Source organism: Pseudophryne corroboree, chromosome 6, assembly GCF_028390025.1.
Source record: "Pseudophryne corroboree isolate aPseCor3 chromosome 6, aPseCor3.hap2, whole genome shotgun sequence".
Lineage (NCBI taxonomy): Eukaryota > Metazoa > Chordata > Amphibia > Anura > Myobatrachidae > Pseudophryne > Pseudophryne corroboree.
Window position 1 is genome coordinate 653063271 of NC_086449.1, and position 21639 is coordinate 653084909.

Sequence of the window (21639 nt, forward strand, 5' to 3'; positions counted from 1 at the left end):
CAGTTGTTAATAAATGTGGAACTCTCCCTGTCGGTTCTGCGACATCACGGTTGGATTCTAAATTTGCCAAAGTCTCAGTTGATCCCGACAACTCGGCTGCCCTTCCTGGGCATGATCCTAGACACGAAACAACAGAGTGTTTCTTCCGGTGGACAAAGCTCTGGAAATACAGACCATGGTCAAGGTGCTTCTGAGACCGACAAGAGTGTCTATTCATCAATGCACTCGAGTGCTAGGGAAGATGGTTGTGGCTTACAAAGCCATTCCATTTTGCAGGTTTCATGCCCGGGTGTTTCAGTGGGATCTGCTGAACAAATGGTCCGGGTCTCACCTGCACATGCACCGGAAAATAAGTCTATCTTCCAGGGCCAAAATTTCTCTCCTGTGGTGGCTCCACGGTTCTCACCTTCTAGAGGGACGCCGATTCGGAATCCAGGACTGGGTCCTGCTGACCACAGATGCAAGTCTTCGAGGCTGGGGCGCAGTCACACAAAGAAAAAGTTTCCAGGGAAAATGGTCAAGCCAGGAATCTTGTCTCCACATAAATGTTCTCGAGTTAAGAGCCATTTACAATGGCCTCCTGCTAGCGAAGAACCTTCTTCAGGGTCTCCCTGTCCTGATCCAGTCGGACAACATAACAGCGGTGGCGTACATAAACGGGCGGAACAAGGAGCAGGGCGGCAATGGCGGAGGCCACAAGAATTCTGCGCTCGGCGGAAAAGCACGTGAGTTCTCTGTCAGCAGTCTTCCTCACGGACGTGGACAACTGGGAAGCAGACTTCCTCAGCAGACACGATCTCCATCCAGGAGAGTGGGCTCTTCATCAAGAGGTATTTACAGAAGTGACAAGGCATTGGGGAATTCCTCAAATAGACATGATGGCGTCTCGCCTCAACAAGAAGCTTCCAAAGTATTGTTCCAGGTCGAGGGACCCCCAAGCCAGTGCAGTGAACGCCCTGGTAACTCCGTGGGTGTTTCAGTCGGTGTATGTGTTCCCTCCGCTTCCTCTCATTCCATAGGTGTTGAGGATCATAAGACGAACAAGGGTTCAGGTAATAATCGTCATTCCAGATTGGCCACGGAGGGCCTGATGTCCGGATCTTCAGGAATTACTAGTAGAAGATCCTTGGCCGCTTCCTCTAAGGGAGGACCTTTTACTGCAGGGGCCCTGCGTGTTTCCAGACTTACCGCGGCTGCGTTTGATGGCGTGGAGGTTGAACGCCAAATCCTAGCTTGGAAAGGTATTCCCGGGGAGGTGATCCCCACTCTCCTTAAGGCTAGGAAGGAGGTCACGGCAAAACATTATCACCATATTTGAAGAAAGTATGTGTCGTGGTGTGAAACCAAAGCAGCTCCTGCGGAGGAGTTTCACTTGGGTCGTTTCCTCCACTTTTTGCAGGCAGGCGTGGATGCAGGCCTGAAATTGGGTTCCATCAAAGTGCAGATTTCAGCTTTATCTATTTTCTTTCAGAAAGAATTGTCCGTCCTCCCTGAGGTTCAGACTTTCGTGAAGGGAGTGCTGCATATCCATCCTCCATTTGTGCCACCCATGGCACTGTGGGATCTTGTAGTGGTGTTACAGTTTCTTATGTCTCACTGGTTTGAACCTTTGCGTAAGGTTGAGTTAAAGTTTCTCACTTGGAAAGTGGTCATGCTTTTGGCTTTGGCGTCTGCCAGACGAGTGTCCGAATTGGCGGCTTTGTCTCACAAGAGCCCATATTTGATTTTTCATGTGGATAGAGCGGAATTGAGGACTCGTCAACAATTTCTGCCAAAGGTGGTTTCTTCGTTTCACATAAATCAACCAGTTGTGGTACCTGTGGCTACGGATGCTGTGGCAGTCCCAAAATCTCTTGATGTCGTAAAAGCTTTGAAAATTTATGTCGCCAGAACGGCTCTTGTTAGGAAAACGGAGGCTCTGTTTGTCCTGTATGCTTCCAACAAGATTGGAAATCCTGCTTCCAAGCAGACTATTGCACGATGGATTTGTAATACGATTTAGCACTCTCATTCTTCGGCTGGCCTGCCTTTGCCGAAGTCAGTAAAGGCCCATTCTACCAGGAAGGTGGGATCTTCTTGGGCGGCTGCCCGAGGGGTCTCGGCACTTCAACTTTGCCGAGCAGCTACGTGGTTGGGTTCAAACACTTTTGCTAAGTTCTATAAGTTTGATACCCTGGCTGAGGAGGACCTCATGTTTGCTCAATCGGTGCTGCAGAGTCGTCCGCACTCTCCCGCCCGGTCTGGAGCTTTGGTATAGACCCCATGGTCCTTTTGGAGTCCCCAGCATCCTCTGGGACATAAGAGAAAATAGCATTTTAATACCTACCGGTAAATCCTTTTCTCCTAGTCCGTAGAGGATGCTGGGCGCCCATCCCAGTGCGGACTGTTCCTTGCAGTTGTATTGATACTGGTTATTTTCGGTTACACAAGGTTTGTGTATCAGTTATATTCAGCTTGTTGCTGTTGCTAGTTCATACTGTTAACTGGTATTCCTGCTGATCCAGTTGTACAGTGTGTTTGTGGTGTGAGCTGGCATGTCTCTTGCCCTTAGTTTAACAAAAATCCTTTCCTTGAAATGTCCGTCTCCCCTGGGCACAGTTCCTATAACTGAGGTCTGGAGGAGGGGCATAGAGGGAGGAGCTATTTCACACCCAGTCAAAGTCTTTTTAGTGTGCCCATGTCTCCTGCGGATCCCGTCTATACCCCATGGTCCTTTTGGAGTCCCCAGCATCCTCTACGGACTAGGAGAAAAGGATTTACCGGTAGGTATTAAAATCCTATTTTTTTAAGTACATTTGGACAGATCACATTTCCCATTATACTGTAAGTATGGGAACTGTGTTCTTGTTGCTAACCCCCCCCCCCCCAACCCCCCCTCAAAAAAAAATGCTCCAAAAGCCCTTTAATACATTCAAGTGATACTAAAATAGTGTGAATGGGTGTGAAAACACCCTTTTACACATTAATTTCATAAAAAAAGTTCTTAAATCTATTAGTCTATTTTGGGTGACTTTTTCCCTCTGTGCTTGAGCCTTTTTTATTGGAACTGTTATCAACAGGGCCGAAACTAGGATTTTCGGCACCCGGGGCAAGGCAATAATGTAGCGCCCCCCCCCCCCCCCCAAAAATAAATAAATAAATAAATATATATATATATATATATATATATATATATATATATATATATATATATATATATATATATATATATATACATAATTATACTATAGAAATTTAAAAAAATTAAATAAAAATATTAAAATAAAATTGAAATACATATATATGTAAAAATTAAAAATTATATATATATATATATATATATATATATATGGAATAGGAAAAAGATCTTGTGGGAGCCAATCAGCCTTCAAGATAACAATATTAAAAAATAATTTTTTATTTATACACAAACAAAAGGTCTTTATAACCTAAAAGTTTGTCCTAGGTACAAATATCTAAAAGTTCAATAAAACAATTAAACAATCTTATACATAGTTGTGAGGAATTTACAGTCAGGTGATCAGTCAGAACTTGTAGGAGACGTGCATCCAATCAGGTGCTTGTATTATAGCTTTGTTAGCTCAATAGTGAACTTTTAGATATTTGTACCTAGGACAAACTTTTAGGTTATAAAGACCTTTTGTTTGTGTATAAATAAAAAATTATTTTTTAATATTGTTATCTTGAAGGCTGATTGGCTCCCACAAGATCCTTTTCCTATTCCATACCTATTCTAGATACCTTAACTGACAGAGGGTATTTCTTGTTGGTTAGAGACAAGTGGTACAGCGCAAAAAGAAGGGTTACCTTTTTGTTTTTATATATATATATATATATATATATATATATATATATATATGTGTGTCTATATGTGTATATATATATATATATATATAGATATATATAATTACACAGCACGGAATGGCACTCCCATATAACCAGAGATGCAGCTTGCTCCGGTGCCCTGCGTCAGTCGCAGCTGAAGAATATGCACAAAAGAAGGCCGGCACTCATAGAGACTTTTAAACAAGACAAAGATGCAGTATCTTAAGATACTGCATCTTTGTCTTGTTTAAAAGTATCTATGAGTGCCGGCAATCTTTTGTGCATATATATATATACAGTATATACACACGAGGTGGAAGCAACGGCACCCCTCCTATATCAGTCGGCAATGCTCAGGTACCATCTGGAAAATGTAGTTGTAAACAAAAGTCCTCCAACAAACAGCAGCACTCTGAGACTTGATTTGTCAATCAATCACAATAAAGTGCATTTAATAAATCATCCTGTGAGCCAACGTTTCGGGGCCAATAACGCCCCTTTGTCAAGGTGATGATTTATTAAATGCTAGGGATGTGCACTTGCAATTTTTCGGGTTTTGTGTTTTGGTTTTGGGTTCGGTTCCGCGGCCGTGTTTTGGGTTCGACCGTGTTTTGGCAAAACCTCACCGAATTTTTTTTGTCGGATTCGGGTGTGTTTTGGATTCGGGTGTTTTTTTCAAAAAACCCTAAAAAACAGCTTAAATCATAGAATTTGGGGGTCATTTTGATCCCAAAGTATTATTAACCTCAAAAACCATAATTTCCACTCATTTTCAGTCTATTCTGAATACCTCACACCTCACAATATTATTTTTAGTCCTAAAATTTGCACCGAGGTCGCTGGATGACTAAGCTAAGCGACCCTAGTGGCCGACACAAACACCTGGCCCATCTAGGAGTGTCACTGCAGTGTCACGCAGGATGGCCCTTCCAAAAAACACTCCCCAAACAGCACATGACGCAAAGAAGAAAAAAAGAGGCGCAATGAGGTAGCTGTGTGAGTAAGCTAAGCGACCCTAGTGGCCGACACAAACACCTGGCCCATCTAGGAGTGGCACTGCAGTGTCACGCAGGATGGCCCTTCCAAAAAATACTCCCCAAACAGCACATGACGCAAAGAAGAAAAAAAGAGGCGCAATGAGGTAGCTGTGTGAGTAAGATAAGCGACCCTAGTGGCCGACACAAACACCTGGCCCATCTAGGAGTGGCACTGCAGTGTCACGCAGGATGGCCCTTCCAAAAAACACTCCCCAAACAGCACATGACGCAAATAAAAATGAAAGAAAAAAGAGGTGCAAGATGGAATTGTCCTTGGGCCCTCCCACCCACCCTTATGTTGTATAAACAGGACATGCACACTTTAACCAACCCATCATTTCAGTGACAGGGTCTGCCACACGACTGTGACTGAAATGACGGGTTGGTTTGGACCCCCACCGAAAAAGAAGCAATTAATCTCTCCTTGCACAAACTGGCTCTACAGAGGCAAGATGTCCACCTCATCATCATCCTCAGATATATCACCGTGTACATCCCGCTCCTCACAGATTATCCATTCGTCCCCACTGAAATCCACCATCTCAGCTCCCTGTGTACTTTGTGGAGGCAATTGCTGCTGGTCAATGTCTCCACGGAGGAATTGATTATAATTCATTTTAATGAACATCATCTTCTCCACATTTTCTGGAAGTAACCTCGTACGCAGATTGCTGACAAGGTGAGCGGCGGCACTAAACACTCTTTCGGAGTACACACTTGTGGGAGGGCAACTTAGGTAGAATAAAGCCAGTTTGTGCAAGGGCCTCCAAATTGCCTCTTTTTCCTGCCAGTATAAGTACGGACTGTCTGACGTGCCTACTTGGATGCGGTCACTCATATAATCCTCCACCATTCTTTCAATGGTGACAGAATCATATGCAGTGACAGTAGACGACATGTCCGTAATCGTTGTCAGGTCCTTCAGTCCGGACCAGATGTCAGCATCAGCAGTCGCTCCAGACTGCCCTGCATCACCGCCAGCGGGTGGGCTCGGAATTCTGAGCCTTTTCCTCGCACCCCCAGTTGCGGGAGAATGTGAAGGAGGAGATGTTGACAGGTCGCGTTCCGCTTGACTTGACAATTTTGTCACCAGCAGGTCTTTGAACCCCAGCAGACTTGTGTCTGCCGGAAAGAGAGATCCAAGGTAGGTTTTAAATCTAGGATCGAGCACGGTGGCCAAAATGTAGTGCTCTGATTTCAACAGATTGACCACCCGTGAATCCTTGTTAAGCGAATTAAGGGCTCCATCCACAAGTCCCACATGCCTAGCGGAATCGCTCCCTTTTAGCTCCTCCTTCAATGCCTCCAGCTTCTTCTGCAAAAGCCTGATGAGGGGAATGACCTGACTCAGGCTGGCAGTGTCTGAACTGACTTCACGTGTGGCAAGTTCAAAAGGTTGCAGAACCTTGCACAACGTTGAAATCATTCTCCACTGCGCTTGAGACAGGTACATTCCACCTCCTATATCGTGCTCAATTGTATAGGCTTGAATGGCCTTTTGCTGCTCCTCCAACCTCTGAAGCATATAGAGGGTTGAATTCCACCTCGTTACCACTTCTTGCTTCAGATGATGGCAGGGCAGGTTCAGGCGTTTTTGGTGGTGCTCCAGTCTTCTGTACGTGGTGCCTGTACGCCGAAAGTGTCCCGCAATTCTTCTGGCCACCGACAGCATCTCTTGCACGCCCCTGTCATTTTTTAAAAAATTCTGCACCACCAAATTCAAGGTATGTGCAAAACATGGGACGTGCTGGAATTTGCCCATATTTAATGCACACACAATATTGCTGGCGTTGTCCGATGCCACAAATCCACAGGAGAGTCCAATTGGGGTAAGCCATTCCGCGATGATCTTCCTCAGTTGCCGTAAGAGGTTTTCAGCTGTGTGCATATTCTGGAAACCGGTGATACAAAGCGTAGCCTGCCTAGGAAAGAGTTGGCGTTTGCGAGATGCTGCTACTGGTGCCGCCGCTGCTGTTCTTGCGGCGGGAGTCCATACATCTACCCAGTGGGCTGTCACAGTCATATAGTCCTGACCCTGCCCTGCTCCACTTGTCCACATGTCCGTGGTTAAGTGGACATTGGGTACAACTGCATTTTTTAGGACACTGGTGAGTCTTTTTCTGACGTCCGTGTACATTCTCGGTATCGCCTGCCTAGAGAAGTGGAACCTAGATGGTATTTGGTAACGGGGGCACACTGCCTCGATAAATTGTCTAGTTCCCTGTGAACTAACGGCGGATACCGGACGCATGTCTAACACCAACATAGTTGTCAAGGCCTCAGTTATCCGCTTTGCAACAGGATGACTGCTGTGATATTTCATCTTCATCGCAAAGGACTGTTGGACAGTCAATTGCTTGGTGGAAGTAGTAAAAGTGGGCTTACGACTTCCCCTCTGGGATGACCATCGACTCCCAGCAGCAACAACAGCAGCGCCAGCAGCAGTAGGCGTTACACGCAAGGATGCATCGGAGGAATCCCAGGCAGGAGAGGACTCGTCAGAATTGCCAGTGACATGGCATGCAGGACTATTGGCATTCCTGGGGAAGGAGGAAATTGACACTGAGGGAGTTGGTGGGGTGGTTTGCGTGAGCTTGGTTACAAGAGGAAGGGATTTACTGGTCAGTGGACTGCTTCCGCTGTCGCCCAAAGTTTTTGAACTTGTCACTGACTTATTATGAATGCGCTGCAGGTGACGTATAAGGGTGGATGTTCCGAGGTGATTAACGTCCTTACCCCTACTTATTACAGCTTGACAAAGGCAACACACGTCTTGACAAATGTTGTCCGCATTTCTGTTGAAATACTTCCACACCGAAGAGCTGATTTTTTTGGTATTTTCACCAGGCATGTCAACGGCCCTATTCCTCCCACGGACAACAGGTGTCTCCCCGGGTGCCTGACTTAAACAAACCACCTCACCATCAGAATCCTCCTTGTCAATTTCCTCCCCAGCGCCAGCAACACCCATATCCTCCTCATCCTGGTGTACTTCAACACTGACATCTTCAATCTGACTATCAGGAACTGGTCTGCGGGTGCTCCTTCCAGCACTTGCAGGGGGCGTGCAAATGGTGGAAGGCGCATGCTCTTCACGTCCAGTGTTGGGAAGGTCAGGCATCGCAACCGACACAATTGGACTCTCCTTGTGGATTTGGGATTTCGAAGAACGCACAGTTCTTTGCGGTGCTTTTGCCAGCTTGAGTCTTTTCAGTTTTCTAGCGAGAGGCTGAGTGCTTCCATCCTCATGTGAAGCTGAACCACTAGCCATGAACATAGGCCAGGGCCTCAGCCGTTCCTTGCCTCTCCGTGTGGTAAATGGCATATTGGCAAGTTTACGCTTCTCCTCCGACAATTTTATTTTAGATTTTGAAGCCTTTTTTTACTGATATTTGGTGTTTTGGATTTGACATGCTCTGTACTATGACATTGGGCATCGGCCTTGGCAGACGACGTTGCTGGCATTTCATCGTCTCGGCCATGACTAGTGGCAGCAGCTTCAGCACGAGGTGGAAGTGGATCTTGATCTTTCCCTAATTTTGGAACCTCAACATTTTTGTTCTCCATATTTTAATAGGCACAACTAAAAGGCACCTCAGGTAAACAATGGAGATGGATGGATACTAGTATACTTATGGATGGACGAGCGACTGCCGACACAGAGGTAGCTACAGCCGTGGACTACCGTACTGTGTCTGCTGCTAATATAGACTGGATGATAATGAGATGAAATCAATATATATATATATATATATACAGCAGGTGGGTGCGGCACTCCAAAGAAGCAGACGTAAAACTTTATAAAGTGCAACGTTTCAATGCCATTTAATCAAGCATTTTCATCAGGATACTATAGTAGTATGTATAAAGAAGAAGAAAGAAAAAAAAAACCACGGGTAGGTGGTATACAATTATGGATGGACCAGCGACTGCCGACACAGAGGTAGCTACAGCCGTGGACTACCGTACTGTGTCTGCTGCTAATATAGACTGGATGATAATGAGATGAAATCAATATATATATATATAATATCACTAGTACTGCAGCCGGACAGGTATATATATTTATTATGTAATGACTGATGACGGACCTGCTGGACACTGTCAGCTCAGCAGCACCGCAGACTGCTACAGTAAGCTACTATAGTAGTATGTATAAAGAAGAAGAAAGAAAAAAAAAAACCACGGGTAGGTGGTATACAATTATGGATGGACCAGCGACTGTCGACACAGAGGTAGCTACAGCCGTGGACTACCGTACTGTGTCTGCTGCTAATATAGACTGGATGATAATGAGATGAAATCAATATATATATATATATATATATATATATATATATATAATATTACTAGTACTGCAGCCGGACAGGTATATATATTTATTATGTAATGACTGATGACGGACCTGCTGGACACTGTCAGCTCAGCAGCACCGCAGACTGCTACAGTAAGCTACTATAGTAGTATGTATAAAGAAGAAGAAATAAAAAAAAAACCACGGGTAGGTGGTATACAATTATGGATGGACCAGCGACTGCCGACACAGAGGTAGCTACAGCCGTGGACTACCGTACTGTGTCTGCTGCTAATATAGACTGGATGATAATGAGATGAAATCAATATATATATATATATATATATATATATATATATATATATATATATAATATCACTAGTACTGCAGCCGGACAGGTATATATATTTATTATGTAATGACTGATGACGGACCTGCTGGACACTGTCAGCTCAGCAGCACCGCAGACTGCTACAGTAAGCTACTATAGTAGTATGTATAAAGAAGAAGAAAGAAAAAAAAAAAACCACGGGTAGGTGGTATACAATTATGGATGGACCAGCGACTGCCGACACAGAGGTAGCTACAGCCGTGGACTACCGTACTGTGTCTGCTGCTAATATAGACTGGATGATAATGAGATGAAATCAATATATATATATATAATATCACTAGTACTGCAGCCGGACAGGTATATATATTTATTATGTAATGACTGATGACGGACCTGCTGGACACTGTCAGCTCAGCAGCACCGCAGACTGCTACAGTAAGCTACTATAGTAGTATGTATAAAGAAGAAGAAAGAAAAAAAAAAACCACGGGTAGGTGGTATACAATTATGGATGGACCAGCGACTGTCGACACAGAGGTAGCTACAGCCGTGGACTACCGTACTGTGTCTGCTGCTAATATAGACTGGATGATAATGAGATGAAATCAATATATATATATATATATATATAATATTACTAGTACTGCAGCCGGACAGGTATATATATTTATTATGTAATGACTGATGACGGACCTGCTGGACACTGTCAGCTCAGCAGCACCGCAGACTGCTACAGTAAGCTACTATAGTAGTATGTATAAAGAAGAAGAAAGAAAAAAAAAACCACGGGTAGGTGGTATACAATTATGGATGGACCAGCGACTGCCGACACAGAGGTAGCTACAGCCGTGGACTACCGTACTGTGTCTGCTGCTAATATAGACTGGATGATAATGAGATGAAATCAATATATATATATATATATATATATATATATATATATAATATCACTAGTACTGCAGCCGGACAGGTATATATATTTATTATGTAATGACTGATGACGGACCTGCTGGACACTGTCAGCTCAGCAGCACCACAGACTGCTACAGTAAGCTACTATAGTAGTATGTATAAAGAAGAAGAAAGAAAAAAAAAACCACGGGTAGGTGGTATACAATTATGGATGGACCAGCGACTGCCGACACAGAGGTAGCTACAGCCGTGGACTACCGTACTGTGTCTGCTGCTAATATAGACTGGATGATAATGAGATGAAATCAATATATATATATATAATATCACTAGTACTGCAGCCGGACAGGTATATATATTTATTATGTAATGACTGATGACGGACCTGCTGGACACTGTCAGCTCAGCAGCACCGCAGACTGCTGCAGTAAGCTACTATAGTAGTATGTATAAAGAAGAAGAAAGAAAAAAAAAAACCACGGGTAGGTGGTATACAATTATGGATGGACCAGCGACTGCCGACACAGAGGTAGCTACAGCCGTGGACTACCGTACTGTGTCTGCTGCTAATATAGACTGGATGATAATGAGATGAAATCAATATATATATATATATATATATATATATATATATATATAATATCACTAGTACTGCAGCCGGACAGGTATATATATTTATTATGTAATGACTGATGACGGACCTGCTGGACACAGTCAGCTCAGCAGCACCGCAGACTGCTACAGTAAGCTACTATAGTAGTATGTATAAAGAAGAAAGAAAAAAAAAAAAACCACGGGTAGGTGGTATACAATTATGGATGGACCAGCGACTGCCGACACAGAGGTAGCTACAGCCGTGGACTACCGTACTGTGTCTGCTGCTAATATAGACTGGATGATAATGAGATGAAATCAATATATATATATATAATATCACTAGTACTGCAGCCGGACAGGTATATATATTTATTATGTAATGACTGATGACGGACCTGCTGGACACTGTCAGCTCAGCAGCACCGCAGACTGCTACAGTAAGCTACTATAGTAGTATGTATAAAGAAGAAGAAAGGAAAAAAAAAAACCACGGGTAGGTGGTATACAATATTTATATATATATTATATACAATTATATAATATATATATATATATATATATATATTAAACTGGTGGTCAGGTCACTGGTCACACTATCAGCAACTTGCAAGTAGTACTCCTAAGCAGACAATCACAATATATATTATACTGGTGGTCAGTGTGGTCACAATGGCAGTGTGGCACTCTGGCAGCAAAAGTGTGCACTGTACGTTATATGTACTCCTGAGTCCTGCTCTCAGACTCTAACTGCTCCCCACTGTCAGTGTCTCCCCCACAAGTCAGATAATATACAGTCACACTATCTATCACTACAGCAAGTAACTAACTAGTACTCCTCCTAATGCTCCCCAAAATTACTACTGTGTCTCTCTCTACTGTCTCACTCTCTTCTCTATAAACGGAGAGGACGCCAGCCACGTCCTCTCCCTATGAATCTCAATGCACGTGTGAAAATGGCGGCGACGCGCGGCTCCTTATATAGAATCCGAGTCTCGCTATTGAATCCAAGCCTCGCGAGAATCCGACAGCGGGATGATGACGTTCGGGCGCGCTCGGGTTAACCGAGCAAGGCGGGAAGATCCGAGTCGCTCGGCCCCGTGTAAAAAAAACATGAAGTTCGGGCGGGTTCGGATTCCGAGGAACCGAACCCGCTCATCCCTATTAAATGCTCTTTATTGTGATTCATAGTTTGACAAATCAAGTCTCAGAGTGCTGCTGCTTGTTGGAGGACGTTATATGTATGTATGTATGTGTATATATATATAGAGATTGTTATGGAGGCGGCACTCAAAGACTTGCACAAATAGTGCAAGTCTTTGAGTGCCGCCTCCATAACAATCTCTACATACATGTGGGCATGCCCCACAGGGAAGGCACCTGAGCAAGCTGTGCATAGCAGGAGTGCCGGAGCCGAGCAGCTGTGTATATATATATATATATATATATATATATATATATATATATACACACACATATACTATATATACATATATTGTAAAGCCTACTGCACTTCCTGCCCACCCCCCCCTCACAATGCCCACTTGCCTCAGCACAAAGTGGGGGAAGCGATTCACTTGTTCCTTGCTCTTTGCTCTCCAGCTTCCCTCCGGAGGAGTCAGGCAGCCGGGCAGGAGAATGTGCGGAGGTGCTGACAAGCAGGAGGGCAGAGAGAGGCTCCGGAGTCCGACGGCCACACATGCAGAGGGATATGGTACAGCAGCGGCGGGAACAGTGTCATACGCGGCTGCCGCTGCAGGAGGTGATCGCGGCAGGGAGGTGGGGAGGAGCAACTGGGTGAGAGAGCAATTGCAGGGGATGGGCGTTAAGGAGCAGCATTTGTAGGAGCCAGGCAGCGTTTGCCGCGCCCCCCTGAACTCCTTCGCCCGGGGCACGTGACCCCTTAGCCCCCCCCAACGGCCATGTTATCAAGATCACGCTTTCTTTTTATACAACACTTGAAATCCCTTTTTCTGTAATGCAGTTTGTAGAGGCCTCCTTGCATGATATGCATGGACTATGGGGGTCATTCAGATCCGATCACTACTGTGCGTTTTCGCACAGCAGCGATTGTGTCTGAACTGCGCATGTGCCTGTGCCGCAGTGCACCGGCGCATGTCAGGCAGCTGACAGCTGTCTTAGGCTAGCGATCGCCTCTTCCTGATTGACAGTCAGAGATGGTCGCTGACCATTGAGGGGTGGGCCACAGCGGCTGCGTAATGTCACACTCAGCTGCTGCGACCCATGCAGCGACGAGTAACTCCTGCCAGCGCGCAGTAGCTGCACTGGCTGGGAGTTACTCCTACAGTATAAAAGTGCTTTTGTACTTCTGAGATGGGGTAGGGCCTGACATGCGGGATGTCCCCCCGCATGTCAGTGTGCCTGATCGTAGCTGTGCTAAATTTAGCACCGCTACGATCAACTCTGAATCACCCCTATGACAGAATCTTCTATGGCATGGGTCTTTAACCTGTGGAACTACACAACTAAGGGGGTAATTTAGACCTGATCATAGCAGCAAATTTGTTAGCAGTTGGGCAAAACCATGTGCACTGCAGGGGGGGCAGATATATCAGGTGCAGAGAGAGTTAGATTTGGGTGGAGTGTGTACAAACTGAAATCTAAATTGCAGTGTAAAAATAAAGCAGCCAGTATATACCCTGCACAGAAACAAAATAACCCACCCAAATCTAACTCTCTCTGCACATGTTACATCTGCCACACCTGCAGTGCACATGGGGGGTCATTCAAAGTTGATCAGAGCTGTGCTAAATTTAGCACAGCTACGATCATTCACAATGACATGCGGGGTGCAAAGGCATAGCACAGCGGCGATGCCTTTGCACTTCAAGAGTAGCTCCCGGCCAGCGCAGCTTTAGCGTGCTGGCCATGAAACAACTCATCGCTACCTGGCCGGCAGCGGCTGCGTGTGATGCCACGCAGCCGCTGCGGCCCACCTCCCATTCGGTCTGGACACGCCTGCGTTGGCCGGACCGCTCCCACACAACGGCAGCCAAACGCCGCCGTTCCGCCCCCTCCCACCCAGCGATTGCCTCTGCCTGTCAATCAGGCAGAGGCAATCGCTGCCCTGCTATGGCCTTCGCCCATCTGGCATGCACCGGTGCACTACGGCGCGGCGCATGCGCAGTAGGGACCCGTTAGTTCGGCTACGACAAAAAGCAGGGAGCGAATGGGTCAGAATGACCCCTATGGTTTTGGCCAACTGCTAACTAATTTGCTGCTAGGATCAGGTCTGAATTACCCCCTAAGATCCAAGCATGCCCTGCCTCAATTTTAGCATGCCTGAATAGCAAAACTGTGGCAGGGCATGCTGGGATGTGTAGTTCCAGCTGGCACTGGTAACTCTTAAGCTGGGTTCAAACTGGAGAATACTATATATTGGCTGTTCAATCGAATGGCTGATTTATTGTTTAATGATTGGCAGGTGTGTACAAATGATATGTCTATGAATGACATCATTCACAGACATATAGCATTAGCCCTGAAGTATAGCTGTTGCAAAATATACAGTATATGCAGATGTATTGGTGCATCTAGCTGTCAGTATGGCATACTTGCCTACCTGACCCTCTCCATGAGGGAGAAAATGCTCTGTTCCTGGACTTTCCTGGTAATGTATGATTGGCATCACCTGTGGTGAGCTAGTTAATTGATAAGAAAGGTGTTTCACCACAGGTGATGGCAATCATACATTACCAGGAAAGTCCAGGAACAGAGTATTTTCTCCCTCATGGAGAGGGTCAGGTAGGAAAGTATGCAGTATGGCTGACCTGCTAAGCCCATGATATGTCGGCCATTATACCTGTCATTAGATGGGCTGGATTCCCTAGAAGATCCGGGAAGGGGGGGGGGGGGGCATAATTATGCTAACCTGTATTGCAGACATTGTGGGGGTGTCAGCATGGGATTGGAACTGCTGTAAACACTGCTGGTGAGTTGAAGCAATGATAATACTCATGTGCTGCTGTGACTCATACTGTAAGGGCTGCTCTGATGGGTGACCCCATGAGGCAGCTTGGTCTAAAGACACTGTGATTCTGTCCTGACATTAAAAACCCTATGTGCTGGTGTCTGGACTGCATCTGTGCCATATCTCTTCCCTTGTGATACTTTGACAGATGCAAAGTGCTCTCTGCTGAAGTACTAACTCCCTTACTGCCAGAGCCGGCCGAGATTCTCAACATACTGTGCATAGGGGGTCATTCCGAGTTGTTCGCTCATTATTTTTTTGTCGCAACGGAGCGAATAGTCGCTAATGCGCATGCGCAATGTCCGCAGTGCGACTGCGCCAAGTAAATTTGCTATGCAGTTAGGAATTTTTCTCACGGCATTACGAGGTTTTTTCTTCGTTCTGGTGATCGTAATGTGATTGACAGGAAGTGGGTGTTTCTGGGCGGAGACAGGCCGTTTTATGGGAGTGTGTGAAAAAACGCTACCGTTTCTGGGAAAAACGCGGGAGTGGCTGGAGAAACGGAGGAGTGTCTGGGCGAACGCTGGGTGTGTTTGTGACGTCAAACCAGGAACGACAAGCACTGAACTGATCGCAGATGCCGAGTAAGTCTGGAGCTACTCAGAAACTGCTAAGAAGTGTCTATTCGCAATTCTGCTAATCTTTCGTTCGCAATTTTAATATGCTAAGATTCACTCCCAGTAGGCGGCGGCTTAGCGTGTGCAAAGCTGCTAATAGCAGCTTGCGAGCGAACAACTCGGAATGACCCCCATACTGTATACATGCCCAATGCATACATACATGCAGCATGCATAGCCACAGCACTGATGCCCACAGCACACATACATGCTGCACATATGCCCACTGTATACATATGGTACATGCAGCACAGATGGGCATGTATACATACAAAGTGCATACATACCCACTGTGCACATACAGTACATACTGCACATATTTTTTTATTTATAGCAATCCCAAACAAATTCCAAAAAATATTCACTAATAACCCATGTTAGATATGATCGTGCAGTATGCTGAAAAGCCAGCTGACCACACTAATCAACTAAGACAGGCTGATTCAAATTTGTCTACCCACTGAGGCAGGGCAGTTGGATCTACCGGGTGCTGTGAGCATCGCAGAGGAGAGGTGCTGGTGCTGTGACCATTGGGTGAAGAGCGGGTGTATCTGACCCCTAGGGTGGGTTGGTGGGTGTCTGGTGCAGATGCTGTAAGCATTGGGAGCCCTGTTCAGCAGGAACCCTGACCTGGCCTGCGTGAACAGTTATCTAATGGAGCATTCAGAAAGAGCATGGCTACGGGAGCCCAGGCTAGTGTGAGACCTAGACATTGAGAGCTCCTACCAGATGGAGCCATGTACAGAGGGAGTCTGACCACTGAGAGTCAACACCTGTGGGTGCCTTGGCCAGCATGTGCCCTGAGGGGTTTTGTGGAGGTAAGTCAGTTCTGTGTGCTAGTTACATATAGTTATATATTAGTTATATATTGTCTACTCAGTAACATGAAGGATTGCAGGAAATGGAGGGAGTGAGACAGTGGGAGACGAAGGGATTGAGACAGTGGTAGATGGAGGGAGGGAAAGAGAGACAACGGGAGATGGAGGTAGTGAAAGTGAGACAACGGGAGATGGAGGTAGTGAAAGTGAGACAGTGGGAAACAGAAGGAGTGAGGAAGAGACAGTTGGAGATGGAAGGATTGAAAGAGACAGTGGAAGACAGAGGGAGTAAGAGAGACAGTGGGAAAGAACACAAAAAAGCCTAATTCCTTCACCTGTGTGCTCTTTAGAAGGCCAATCCATTGTGCAAATTTCAGTAAGATTTGGCACATTTCATGACAACGATCTATCAGTGTTTACTGATGGATGATTTGGCTAATGTCCTCAACAAAAGATATATCTGCAGGTGGCAGTGGTGGTTGGCCAGTGTGTATGAAAAACCACCATCTGCAGATCAAGCAATCTGCAGATAGATCTTTAGGTAACCAGAATGGTAACTGTCTTCATCAAACTCACAACCATGTTTGATACTATGTATGCTCTGATTAGTAGTTTTGCATCTTGTCTACTGAGACTGGTGATTTTGTCTACAGAGTGAGATAATATTTTCATCACTCAGTGGGATATATACTGTAATAGACTATGCTAGGAGTGGTCAGACGTATATAGCTAGAGATCTACTCCAAAAGCTTAAAAGCTTTCACGATCTACTAAAGTGGTCTGTGCCAAAAAAGGACGATGGCATACCATAAATAAGGTATGGCCTCGCTACACACGGTACATACAGGGGGTCATTCCGACCCGATCGCACGCTGCGCTTCCTTGCAGCCATGTGATCTGGTTGGAACTGTCCATGTGCAGCCGTCGCATTGCGCAGGCACATCATTGTCCTGCGATGGGCGTTGCCAGGCAGCGATGCTGCTAGCAAAGAAAGCAGTTGCAGAGGTGACCGCAAGAAGATTGACAGGAGGAAGGCGGAACGGGGCGGCAACTCACCGTTTTTGGCGAATGCTGAGTCTAGCACAGGCATGTCCAGGCGTTTGGAGGGCAGATGTCTGACATCAATTCCGGGACCTGCATCGCTGGATCGATCACACAGGGTAAGTAACTCTTACGCTGGTATTCTTTTACAGGAAACTTTTTTTTTGCATAGCAGGTCTGCAGAAGCGTTCGCAGCCCTGCTATGCAGAAATACACTCCCCCCATAGGTGGCGTCTAGTTGATAGCACGGGCAGCAAAAAGTTGCTACGTGTGATCGACTCTGAATGACCCCCACAGTACATTAGCTTCCACAGTTAAACACAATGGACCTCACAGTAAAACAGATTGGCCCACACAGGGTAAAAAACAGACAAACATACAAATAGTCATTCCTCCCCCCCCAAAAAAAAAAAACATTGACCTTCACAAAAAAACAAAAGGATTATCCCCCACAAAAAATAAAAACATACATTAAATTGCCCTAACTGCCACCTCCATATAGACTGACCTGACCTCAGAGACGGTCGCTGTTTCCCAAAAATGTAGAAGTGTCTGATCCATTTTGGGGGAATGACAAGGCCAAAATCTTTATCAGAAGATGGAGAATTTGTGGCTTCTTTTTGGATCTGTTGCAGCTTGCTTACTTGAACCCATGGGCTATGTAGCCATCTGATAGTCATCTGATAGTGTCGCTGGTGATCCGTTGTTGCGTCATAGGATCACTAATGCAAGCAGGAAGCGTCTAGGTATATTGGGGGTCATTCCGAGTTGTTCGCTCGTTGCCGATTTTCGCTATATTGCGATTAGTCGCTTACTGCGCTTGCGCAAGGTTCGCAGACGCATGCGCTTAGTTATGTTACTCAAAAGTTAGGTATTTTACTCACGGCATAACGAGGATTTTTCATTGTACTGGTGATCGTACTGTGATTGACAGGAAGTGGGTGTTTCTGGGCGGAAACTGGCTGTTTTCTGGGCGTGTGCGAAAAAACGCTGGCGTTTCTGGGAAAAACGCAAGAGTGTCTGAAGAAATGGGGGAGTGTCTGGGCGAACGCTGGGTGTGTTTGTGACGTCAAACCAGGAACGAAACTGACTGAACTGATCGCAATGGCTGAGTAAGTCTGGAGCTACTCAGAAACTGCTTAGAATTTTCTATTCGCAATTCTGCTAATCTTTCGTTCGCAATTCTGCTATGCTAAGATACACTCCCAGAGGGCGGCGGCTTAGCGTGTGCAATACTGCTAAAAGCAGCTAGCGAGCGAACAACTCGGAATGAGGGCCATCAAGCGCATCCTGCTGCGTTAACATATTCCATGTAAAGCAGCAGCAATAGCCCCTCCAACTACACCTGAATCAGGCCCATTTTGTCCTTATCCCATACCATTCTTCCTGTTTTACTAATAGACCTGACAACCTCAATCATATTGCTTTTAATTGGAAAGACATGGCATTGTACTGAATATTTTTTAAAAATAAAGTAAATATTTTTTTTTCTTTGAATTCAAAGTTTCTGTTTTACTTTGTTCCTGACATAACGCAAACCTACACTCTTGTGGGTAAACTTTTTTTTCTTTAAAATAAATTGGAAGTTAAAGAAAAGTTGAATATGTCCTTTGTATGTCATTTTAAAGAACTATGATTTTGTAATAGTGCTCACAGGATAAAACGTCATGTCAACCATTTTAGAAAAACATTCTTTCATTACTTTTGACATCTTTAAATATTTTTTTATATATTTAGGGTTATTTGACTTTTGCAAAAGACTTAAAACTAAACACAAAAAGACAGGCTTTAGCCTTGACTTCAAAGACAGGAAAATGACATTGCAGCACTTACTATCCATTTTAACTGTCTTAACTGTCACACAATCAAGGCTTTTGGTTTCTAGAAGTCAAAGCATATGCATTTTTGCTATGTTAAATATGTCAGTATCACTATTGTTCTGAATTTCCCATAACACAATAAATAATTCTCATTCAGTAAAGCTTAGGACATGGATATTTCTTATAACTAAATTGGTTTATTTTCTCATTTCTAAACTGTAACTTACTTAAGAGCCTGGATCTAATTAGTAATGTTATTATTTCCTGTGTATGGGTGTCATTCAGGTGTGAACGCAAAGCTGGTTGTAAGCATATCGAGCAATGTTTTTGCACTGTGCATGATTATGAGCTACAGTGTGCGCGTGCAGCGAGTGCTGTCACAGCAAGATTTTAGTCGCAAACAGGAAGTCACTTTCTACTGAAGAGGCCTATGCATCCCGGTAGAGCAGATCAGCCTGCATGACTCCAAAGGTACTCAGGCTCTGCATGGTGAGTCAATGTGCAATGATGTTACGGATATTTCTGCAATCATGCAGTGCCGTACGCAAAAGATGTGATCACAGTGGGCATCCTTTTGCATGAGTTAGCCTCTGCCCATATTAGTATATCAGACTTGCATACTACAAATCATTGCAACAGGAATGATCCCTATGAATGTTTTGGGGTCACTGCACCATTACATGAGATGAGGATTTATTTATCTTTATTTTACTTTCAGTAGGGGTCTGTACTTGTATGTAATTATCATGAAATTCAATATCAGTGCTATTTTATTAGAGATGCTCAGGTCTTGTTCTCCAGGAAAACAGGCCCTCCCGAGCTTTGCAATCCAAACCGGGATCCGAGTTCGTCTTAGGTTTTCCCACCTGACTTGGATCCTAAAATGTGGCAAAATGTCATCCTCTCGCTGTCGGATTCTCGAGGGTTTTGGATTTTATAAAGGTCCCCGGCAATTGCGCCATCTTCACTCTGGCTGTGGAGCTTGTATTGAACGAACGTGTCCGTGAGGTGTCCAGGGGTGCTGCGTTGTCCATCCAGGATTGCTGCTGTGTTTCCATTAAGGGGATGGGGCTTCTGTAACTTTTAAGGGTACTCTATCCATCCATAAAGTGGCTGTTGTGTTCTCCACCAAAGGGTGCTCTGTCAATCTAGGGGTGCTCTGCCCCAGTTTAAATAAAATACAAGCTAAATATATAATTAAAAATAGGTATAATTTTTGTGATATACTCCACTGTACTATATTATTATTGTACTATATTATTATTTTTCTGTGACACTGCTGGTCAAGCCGCAGTGTATAATCATACACATATTGCGACACTGTAGGTGGTCCATGCTTTATTGTACATAAAGGGGTGCTGTGTCAATATGTCAAGGGTCTGCTGTGTCCTCCAGGGGTGCTCTGTAAATCTAGGGGTGCTCTGCCCCAGTTCAAACAAAAGTTATATAAAACATTTTTTGGTGATATACCCCAGTGTACTATACTATTGTTTTTCTGTGACACTGCCAGTCATACCGCAGTGTATAATCATACACATATTATGACACTGTAGTTAGCACCTCTTTACGTGCAACAAAGCACAGACTATGTCCATCTGTCAAAGGGCTGCTGTTTCCTCCAGGGGTGCCAAGCCCCAGTTTAAACAAAATACAAGCTAAATATATAATAATAATATATATATATAATAATATATATATATAATAATATATATATATATATATATATATATATATATATATATATATGTGTGTGTGTGTATAATATATCTTATTTTTGTATTATTTTATTTTTTATTTTTTTGGGGGTGATATACCCCAGTGTACTATACTAGTATTTTTCTATGACAGTGCCGGTCACAGTGCAGTGTATAATCATACATGTATTGTGACACTGTAGGTAGTCCATGCTATGTTGTACATAAAGAAGTGCTGTGTCCATCTGGCAATGGGCTGCTGTGTCCTCCAGGGGTGCTCTATCAATCTAGGGGTGTTCTGCCCCAGTTTAAACAAAAGTAAAGCTAATATATAAGTAGTAAAAAAATATTATTATTTAGTGATATACAACAATGTATGTACTTTTAACTACTAGTACATAGATTAATAAGTTTCCAAATGGAAAGCAAGAAGAAAATGTTGTTGGTAGTATAAAAATACCTGCAGTACATGGTATTCCAAGGTCTCCCATCCAAGTACTAACCAGGCCCAACACTGCTTAGCTTCTAAGATCAGATGAGATTGGGCATGTCCAGTGTGGTGTGGCTATAGGGGAGCTTTGTTGTTTCTGTTAGAGCTCTTCTACATCTAACTACTGGTACATAAATGAATAAGTTTCAAAATGAAATGTATCACCCGAGAA

The 21639-nt window shown here is 44.4% G+C and overlaps 1 pseudogene; it reads right to left on the reverse strand.

Moving 5' to 3' along the window:
- Window positions 1–21434: 21434 nt before the first annotated feature.
- On the reverse strand, window positions 21435–21550 carry LOC134937465 (5S ribosomal RNA; annotated as a pseudogene).
- Window positions 21551–21639: the final 89 nt, after the last annotated feature.